Raw genomic sequence first — 10,029 nt, forward strand, 5'->3', positions numbered from 1 at the left:
TTTTTAGATTAATAAAAACACTTCAGTTTTGTCTTCAACCGAGCAGAGAACGTTTTAAAAGCGGTTTAAGTTTACATTTAAGGAAAGTTCCAACTCAACACACGAGTAACGTTTCAGGCAATATTTTTATAACGCGTGTTTTAATACGATAGTAATATCGGGTAGGCTTTACGAACGAGATAGTCTTGGTGATCCGTTGTATGCGTTTAATTTACTTTCGATGAATTTTACACGAATTTTTATATTAACCACAGGTTATACATTAAGAATTTACATTAACCACAGGTTATATATTAAGAATTTATATTAACCACAGGTTATACATTAAAATTTGTATTAACCACAGGTTATACATTAAAATTTGTATTAACCACAGGTTATACATTAAAATTTATATTAACCACAGGTTATACATAAAGAATTTATATTACACAAAAGTAAAGTTGTTTTTTTATCTGTGAAAATTTATTGAAATATTTATATATATTTTAAAGTTTAACAATATTGTAGTTGAAATGTTAAAAGTGTTTAATGTTCAAATTCTGTGTATCGAATAATTTATTTCTATGAGACTATCTTTCACTACGTTTAAAATGAAGTAAAGAGAAATCTCACTAGATTCCAGGTTAAATCTTAATTTTGCAAAAATCTGCCTGGAAGATATTCATAAGAATTTATTCAGGAGTTTTGTCATCTTTGACCTACACGCAAGAAAGTGTAAGTTTTTACTAAGAATCAATAATATTTTTTTTCTTCTTACTGCTGATGATAGACGAGTCAAGCAATCGTGCGTGTACATGCATCATTACTACAGGTAGAAAGTGAATCCCGTTCTCCGAAACAAATTAACGTGGAAATGAAGCTAGACTGAACTTTATCTAAAGTTTACGTGCTGACTGATAGGTTTAATACAATTCCTTTTCTACAGAACTGTTGCACAACGAACTACCATTAATCACCTACATATAAATATAAAAAAAAATTGGGATAAAAGAGAAATGCCATTCTTGTATTTTCAGATTCTCTGCGATAAAAAATGACTGAAACGTTAGTTTCTTATTATGTTCAAAGCCCAGGAACAAAAACCTATTAAAATTCTTTGTTTAATGAATAGTTTGTTGAATTAAGGGGCTACTAATGCTATTCTATTATAATATTTTTCTTTGACTACCATGTTCAGAGAATTAATATAAAACTTTTCCTAATAAATCGGTTAATAGTTTAATCATATAGTTGTATCTGGATTTATATATGCCAGAAACTTTGCTTCAAAATATTGTAAAGAGTATGCATTAAATCAACAGTAATAATCATTAGTTACGTGACTCTGTTATTTTTCATCACCATAGACTTCCAGTTAGCGGATGACATTGTAAATATGTATTAAATCATAATCTCTTGTATGTTTATGTTTATCCGCTAACTGGTCGCGCAATATTTGACCAATCTTTAACAAACTTGGTATGGTATCTCGTACGGCCCTCAGTAATAACACGGGGCGTGTGTATGTTTTCTTATAGCAAAGCCACATCGGGCTATCTACTGAGCCCACGGAGGGGAATCGAACCCCAGATTTTAGCGTTGTAAATCAGTTGACATACCGCTGTACTAGCGGACGGCTAATAACATGGAAGGGTTAAAGTTTTCTTTGTTCATCTATCATGCCAGTAACCGTGAGCACATGTAGCTCGATTATATTTGAGGGTAGGTACACTGAGATTGTGATGAGTAATATAACCGATCAGGTTATAAGACTGTTAATAGCTTTATTTATGGTAACGCCACGGAATTTAGATGAACAGTTTCTTGTCATCATCTCATACAATCCATACAAACGCTCAAGCATGATCATTTATGGTGATTGCTTCAGCTAATATCATGTGACGCCAAACGAAATTTAATTAGGATAATTTCTTAAAAGTTAATAAATTTATGCTGAATATATTATTTCTTCAATACTAATAAAATAAATGGAGTATATTACAAATAAAAGTTTTTCTCTCCTGGCTAAAATTACACTCACGAATATTCCAGTTTGGGACCAAACAAAACATGTTTACTGTTATCACATTTCTCTCTTTCGGTGTAGTGTAAGGTAATCATTATGACTTTTACACTGTTTAATAAATATCCTGGACCACCATATATTGTAATATTATACATGCGTGTAATAATATTCATATATATAGGTATGCATATCAATGAAATATATTAACCAACGCATACTCTTAGTAGATAACTCAGTTCATCACCCTAATACCCATAACAAATAATTTCTGTGTCACTTTATATTTCATATTTGCTAAAATAAACATGCAGCCTTCAGGCACCATCCAGAAAGAAAGATTACTTTAACTCAAATGATGTAATGGAACTAAAAGTAATCACGGACATAAATAAGCAGAGACGGCCCTTACTGTTATAGTCCATAATTATCCATGCAGATCAAATTTCATGTTGTCAGCTATAAAACACGCTAATATACCCCGACACTAATATAGCAAAAGTGCCAAGGATGACAATAAAATTACTTTCACCATTATAGTTCCGATGAGTATGAATACATATGCTTCTCTGCTCACAGTGTTATCTGGGGAAGGAAAGGTGTTTATAATGTATTATATCGCATAAAGAAAAAACAACAACTAGTAAAATGACACACACTGTGTCCTGATTTATACAAGACATTCCAGTTTCTCACGCTCGTAGGATTACAACTTTCTTACTGCACTTAATTTGACTTATCAAACCCTCAGTCACTGGTATGTTCGAGAAGTTTTTACATACAAACAATTGTGGATATGAAAAACAAAACTAAATCTTAATTTTCAGAAAGCAAGATTACAATCACAGCTGTATTTACCACTATCCGTCAAAAACAACCATCAGTTTCCTAGGAACTTGTCTGACAACTTCTATAACTTCAAACACCTATTGAATCACACAAAACCAATACTCTGATACCAACTATCATAATCACAACAACACATCAAATGCAAATCTATCAATTAATCGTTCAATTCTCGTTACTATGTCATTACGCGATGTCATGTAGACATCTTGCAAAAGAAACTCCACTACATATCCAAGATAGGAAAGGAATTCCACTTTCTTTCAGTTAATTTACAATTATTCATCTGCATCTCTTAATCCAAGCACTTAATCCCAGTAAAACTTATTACGAAATGAATGTTATTTACCTTATTTAGAACTTCTAAGATAACCAGAAATATACCCTCAGATTCTTACCTTTAAGTGTGTTAAGGCCCGGCATGGCTAGGTGGGTTAAGGCGTGCGACTCGTGATCTGAGGGTCGCGGGTTCGCATCCCGTCGCACCAAACATGCTCGCCTTTTCAGCCGTAGATGCGTTATTCGTTGGTAAAATAGTGATCCAATAGTTGGCGGTGGGTGGTGATGACTAGCTGCCTTCCTACAATCTTACACTTCTAAATTAGGGACGGCTAGCGCAGATAGCCCTCGAGTAGCTTTGCGTTAAATTCAAAAACAACAACAACAAAAGTGTGTTAAAGTTCCGGGTTAGAGACGTTTCTATTAAGATATAGCCATCTTTAATTTTCAGTTACTGGGTAGACAGAAGACAGTCAATAGAAAGCATATTCCGTTATAAGTGTTTTTTTGTTTTTTTTGCTTTTAGAACAAAAGGATGGGATATACTCCTATTTTAGTAATGCGCTCAAAGCTAGTAGGACAAACTGCCAAAAACAGGTCCAAACTAAAATGTACAAAATAAATCCATTAGTGATGTCATGAGTGTATTAACTTATTTTGCGGTTCTCAGGTACATTGATGTCCAAGACGAAATTGTTAACTATATCTATGATACGGTTAGTTAGAAAAACGTACCACAGAGAACGATGACGGACAGCAGCAAAGTCTGAACTTATCCGGCCGGATTCAGTATCCGCTGTATATCTTCCACGTGCTAGACGAGAGACAGAGTATACAGAAAGAATTGTAATAACTCTGATACCAAACTAAAGTGTCCCTCAGCTCCCAGGTTAACAGCTTCAATAATCAACCTTGTGTATGTTAAAGAAGAATATGTACCCCTCAGTTATGTCAACATTAATATACCCTCAGTTATGTCAACATTAATATACCCTCAGTTATGTCAACATTAATATACCCCTCAGTTATGTCAACATTAATGTACCCCCCTAGTTATGTCAGCATTAATATACCCTCAGTTATTTCAACATTAATATACTCAGTTATGTCAACATTAATATACCCCTCGGTTATAACAACTATAATATACCCCTCAGTTACGTCAACATTAATGTACCCCCAGTTATGTCAACATTAATATACCCTCAGTTATGTCAACATTAATATACCCCTAGTTATAATAACTATAATATATACCCTCAGTTACGTCAACATTAATGTACCCCTCAGTTATGTCAACATTAATATACCCCTCAGTTATGTCAACATTAATATACCCCTCAGTTATGTCAACATTAATATACCCCTCAGTTATATCAACATTAATATACCCTCAGTTATGTCAACATTAATATACCCTCAGTTATATCAACATTAATATACCCCTCAGTTATGTCAACATTAATATACCCCTCAATTATGTCATTAATATACCCCTCAGTTATGTCAACATTAATATACTCCTCAGTTATGTCAACATTAATATACCCCTCAGTTATGTCAACATTAATATACCCCTCAGTTATAACAACTATAATATACCCCTCAGTTATGTCAACATTAATATACCCTCAGTTATGTCAACATTAATATACCCCTCAGTTATGTCAACATTAATATATACCTCAGTTATGTCAACATATATACCTCTAGTTATGTCAACATTAATATACCCTCAGTTATGTCAACATTAATATGCCCCTCAGTTATAACAACTATAATATACCCCTCAGTTATGTCAACATAATATACCCTTCAGTCATGTGTCAACTGTAATATAATTCCCTCAGTTATGTCAACTATAATATACCCTTCAGTTATGTCAATATACCCCTCAGTTATGTCAACATTAATATACCCCAGTTATGTCAACAGTAATATACCCTCAGTTAATGTCAACATTAATATACCCCAGTTATGTCAACATTAATATACCCTCAGTTATGTCAACATTATATACCCCTCAGTTATGTCACATTAATATACCCTTCAGTCATGTCAACTGTAATATACCCCTCAGTTATGTCAATTTTAATATACCCCTCAGTTATGTGAACTATAATATACCCTTCAGTTATGTCAACTATAATATACCCCTCAGTTATGTCAACTATAATATACCCCCTCAACTGTCAACTATACCCTCAGTTATGTCAATTTTAATATACCCCTCAGTTATGTGAACTATAATATACCCCTCAGTTATGTCAACTATAATATACCGTTCAGTTATGTCAACTCTAACACGTCTTTATTTTTGTAACTTAATCCCGTCATACTAAATATGCTCGTCCTTTTAGCCGTGGAGGCGTTATAATGTGACTGTCAATTCCACTATTTGTTGGTAAAAGAGTAGCTCAACAGTTGGCAGTAGTTGTTGGTGATGACTAGCTGCCTTCCCTCTAGTCTTACTCTGCTAAATTAGGGACGGCTAGCGCAGATAGCCCTTGAGTAGCTTTGCGCGAAATTCAAAAACAAACAAACATTTTCATAACTTCCACACACATAAAAAATAGCATAACTTCATTTCAAAATGGATTGACTGATTGTTTTAGAGATAAGTAAAAACTTGTACAAAATCCTATCTGTGCTCTGCCCACCACATTATCGAAACCTAGTTTCTAACGGGATGAGTCCGCAGACATGCTGCTGTGCTACTGGAGGTTCGCTTCAGAAATGATTCAAAGAGAAACATGACCAGGTGAGTATAACCTCATAGAACAATCATTGCTTAAGCTGAACGACTAGCGTAAGTTTATGAAATTTGCAAAACACCAGCAAAAGTACTGAATATAGTATGTCATAGTATGTTAACAAGTAACAATGTCGTCTCTTCACATTATATTTACTTGTCAAATGAAATGATCATAAAATTATACATGCTCATATGTGTGTATATATTTATACAACTTAAAAAAACAAGTCAAACAAATAAATTAAACAAAAACGCTGCGCTAACTGAAAAGATCCCAGGGTACAAGATATAAAATGTACCCTAGGTTTTGGAGGTGACTGCTGCAGAAGGACCCACATTGCGGTGAGGATACACCGTCTATCAGTCTTAACCTTCAATCTACAATCTCGAATAAGAAATAAAAGAGTAGAAATGGATATAGAAATTGAAATTAGAGATCAAGCCCACAACGTCCCACATCTATATTACTCTTTACTGCCTGTAAACAGTAGTGGAAAAGTGACTGCTCTCCAAAGTAAAGAAGAAAAATAATTGAAAAAATATAAATAAGAATAAGAGAAAATAAGAAAATAAGAAAATATTATTCTAGCCCACATTATGGTAGAAAGGCACTAACTGATAGCCGAGTAAAGGAATTGTACTAATATGAATAGTCCTATCCAATTATTTAAATAAACTAGTATAGCTCCCCACCACTCCCATTCACCAAGTTTATTGTGACTATCATGTTCTAAATGAGCCTTTATATGCGACAAGGTGTACATCCGCATTAAATAGTGCCATGTTATTAAATAACCTTATTCATAACTAAAACTGTTTCACGAAACATAATTATTTGGAATTTGTTTATTGTATTTCGCACAAAGCTCCATTAGGGCTAGCTGTGTTATAATTTTAATATGGTGGAATAAACAGAGGTCAACTTGCTACTGCCAACTTTTGGGCGACTCTTGTCTGGAAAGATTTACAAATTTTGGTAAAAACATTGACAGTCCAGAATAAGCTTTTTTATTATTTCAACCAGCGTTTAGCCTTTGTAGCTTCTTCAGGGTTAGTATGAACAACTTGTCAGACCAAATACTGGAGTTTGACAGTCGCTCTACTGACGTCCTACTTCTTTATACTTGGCGATCCTTGCACGAATTGTTTTTACAAGGCGTTTTTTCTCATGATTACGAGAGTATGTTATAAATTTATTAAACAGTCAGTGTAACTTTTGCACAAGTGCAATATAAGCAGAGATAAAAATAAAGATGGCGCTGCAAAGATGCGTTATGAAACGCTGTATCTCGCTGATGATGCTAACATTCTAACGTTTACATGTGCTAATCCTGTTTTATATTTGTGTATGTGTAACAAAGTTATTGCAATTCTCTCACCATGAGGAAAGCTTTAGTCATGTGAAGAATATACAATATTTATAAGTATTAGGAACAAACGATAATACAGAACAATGTAAACAATATACAGAAAAATACTTGCAATAGTGTACAAAACGTAAAGTAACCTAGAGTATGAACAATATGTCCACTGAATGTAATAACTTGTAATACACATTACTTTTTGGAATATAGATTATGGAATTGTAAAGACACTAAATGTTCAAGTATGATTTCCTTGGTTTCAATTTCGTGCAAAGCTACATGAGGGCTATCTATGTTAGCTGTCCCTAATTTAGCAGTGAAAAACTAAGAGGAAAGGCGCTTAGTCATCACCTTCATCGCCAACTGTTGGGCCACTCTTTTACCAACGAATAGTAGGATTGACCTTCACATAATAACACCCCATGGCTGAAAGGACGAGCAGGTTTGGTATGACAGGGATTCGAACTCATTTCGTGAGGAAGTTTATGAACATAAGAGCTGTAACGTATCATGAAAGAATTGTGTATCTTACACTTTATTATATAACCTGCTATCATGTAATATTTAACCACTATATGTAAATAAACTATATCGTCTAAAAATCGAGGGTGTTTATAGCTTATCGTGTCGAATAACCAAAGATGTTGAAGTTCATTTTCGTTTGCAACACTATTACAAAAGAAACGAATTAATTATTGAGAAATGTAGCAAGATAATATATAAACTTATCATATGCTCAACTAAAGTGAATAATATTCTCACAAGTATTTGCATTATTAAAACGTACTTTTTGTATTATATTATAAATTTCAGCAAACAACAATCGCACCACAGCTACGACGACAGAGGGCGTGTTTCTTTATTGTTAGACTGTAAAGTGATAAAACAACAAAATATAAGAACTTTAAGAGGCGTCATTTTTTATATGCCAATGTTACTACTGATATAATTCACACAACATTAGAACTTTCTAATTATATGAAAACATGTAATTATTTCTTTTGTTTTATAAAGCAACCATAATATCATTCACAATATACCAGGAAAAGAAACCTCTCTAAAACTTTCTGTTAATTGGTTGAGAATTTTATGATAATGATAATAAACTAATTTTTGCAGGTCTAAACTGATCGAAGTAAAAACTGTAGATTCACTTATCAGTAATTACATTTATAATTACAGTTATAATTTATAATTGGAAGACCTTATTTGAAAATGAAGGTTAATAACTGCTACGTTTGTTAGATCCATTACATCAGTTGTTGTGTAATTGATTGAAACCTGTGCACACGTATATCACTTTGACGAAAACCTACCAGATCCTTATAACTATTATTTGTATTAAAAACACATTTTATTTTCATTAAAACTCTCGCTAGTACAGCGGAAAATCTACGAATTTACAACGTTAAAATGAGGGGTTCGATTCCATCGATGGACTTAGAAGATAGCCCGATGTGGCTTTGCTGTAAGAAAAGAAATATTTTCATCAAAATTAAAAGATCGTATAAATAAATTTGTTTTTTGAATTTCGCGCAAAGCTACTCGAGGGCTATCTGCGCTAGCCGTTCCTAATTTAGCAGTGTACGATTAAAGGAAAGGCAGCTAATTATTACCACCTACCGCCAAATTCTTGGGTTTCTCTGTTACAAAGGAATAGTGGGATTGATCGTAATATTATAACACCCTCACGGCTGAAAGGGCGAGCATGTTTGATGTGATGGGGATTCAAATGCGCGACCCTCAGATTACTAGTCGAATTCCGTAACCCACCTGGCCATGCCGGGCCTCAACAAATAAAAAAAACAACTAGACAGTGATTATTTGCAACCACATTTAATTGGATTAAAATGGGCGACTGTATTTCTAGATGTTAAGGCGTTCGACTCATAATCCGAGGGTCGCGGGTTCGAATCCTGGTCGCACCAAACATGCTCGCCCTTTAAGCCGTGGGGGCGTTATATTGTAACGGGCAATCCCACTATTCGTTGGTAAAAGAGTAGCCCAAGAGTTGGCGGTGGGTGGTGATGACTAGCTGCCTTCCCTCTCGTCTTGCACTGCTAAATTAGGGACGGCTAGCACAGATAGCCCTCGAGCAGCGCTTGTATGAAATTCAAAAAAATAAACAAATGTTTAGATGTTTGCGTTGTGTGGCCGAGGTGGGATGTTAAATAGACTTTCCTTTCTGCTATTTTATTATTTTGATTGTTCAGGTAACAAACATTTCGACTTATAGTTTGTTTTTTAACACAAATTAACTTAATTATTTTAAGAAATGTTTAACTTTAGCGAATTTGCAAATTGTAAAAATATAAGTGAAAAAACAAGTCAACACGAGCTTTTTAAGAATCGAAAACTACGATTGAATTCTCGAATTGAAGAGAGACTAATGTGTTCCAATACACAAACGACATCATAAGGAAGTATCTTAATCGGATATATTTTTGATTGAAGGACTTCCCTGGACTTAACGGGTACAAGTCTGATCGATGTTCTCAGGCTAAAACATGTACGCTTCTGAGAAACGCGTAAAATATTCTTTGTTTTACACCTCCAGACCATAAAGAAGGGGCGTACAAACCATGTGTTTGTGATGTTAGGAAAGCACGTATGCTCGAGAATCTATTCAATACAAACATACGAAACAACTCACCCAAACGCATTTTTTCGAGAGATTGTCCTTTTTTTGCATATTTTTTGTACAAACTGGCTTCTTCACAGTTTTTTAACGAAATTTAGGTTGGTTAATATTACGATATAGATTTTACTGTACAGATATT

At 33.9% G+C, this 10,029-nt stretch overlaps 1 pseudogene across 1 annotated transcript in view; it reads left to right on the forward strand.

Moving 5' to 3' along the window:
- Positions 1 to 10,029, forward strand: part of LOC143235631 (hemicentin-2-like) — a 133,220-nt pseudogene that overhangs the window by 61,934 nt on the left and 61,257 nt on the right. The gene's annotated exons all lie outside the window — the stretch shown is intronic.

The sequence above is a fragment of the Tachypleus tridentatus genome, chromosome 12 (genome assembly GCF_004210375.1).
Source record: "Tachypleus tridentatus isolate NWPU-2018 chromosome 12, ASM421037v1, whole genome shotgun sequence".
Lineage (NCBI taxonomy): Eukaryota > Metazoa > Arthropoda > Merostomata > Xiphosura > Limulidae > Tachypleus > Tachypleus tridentatus.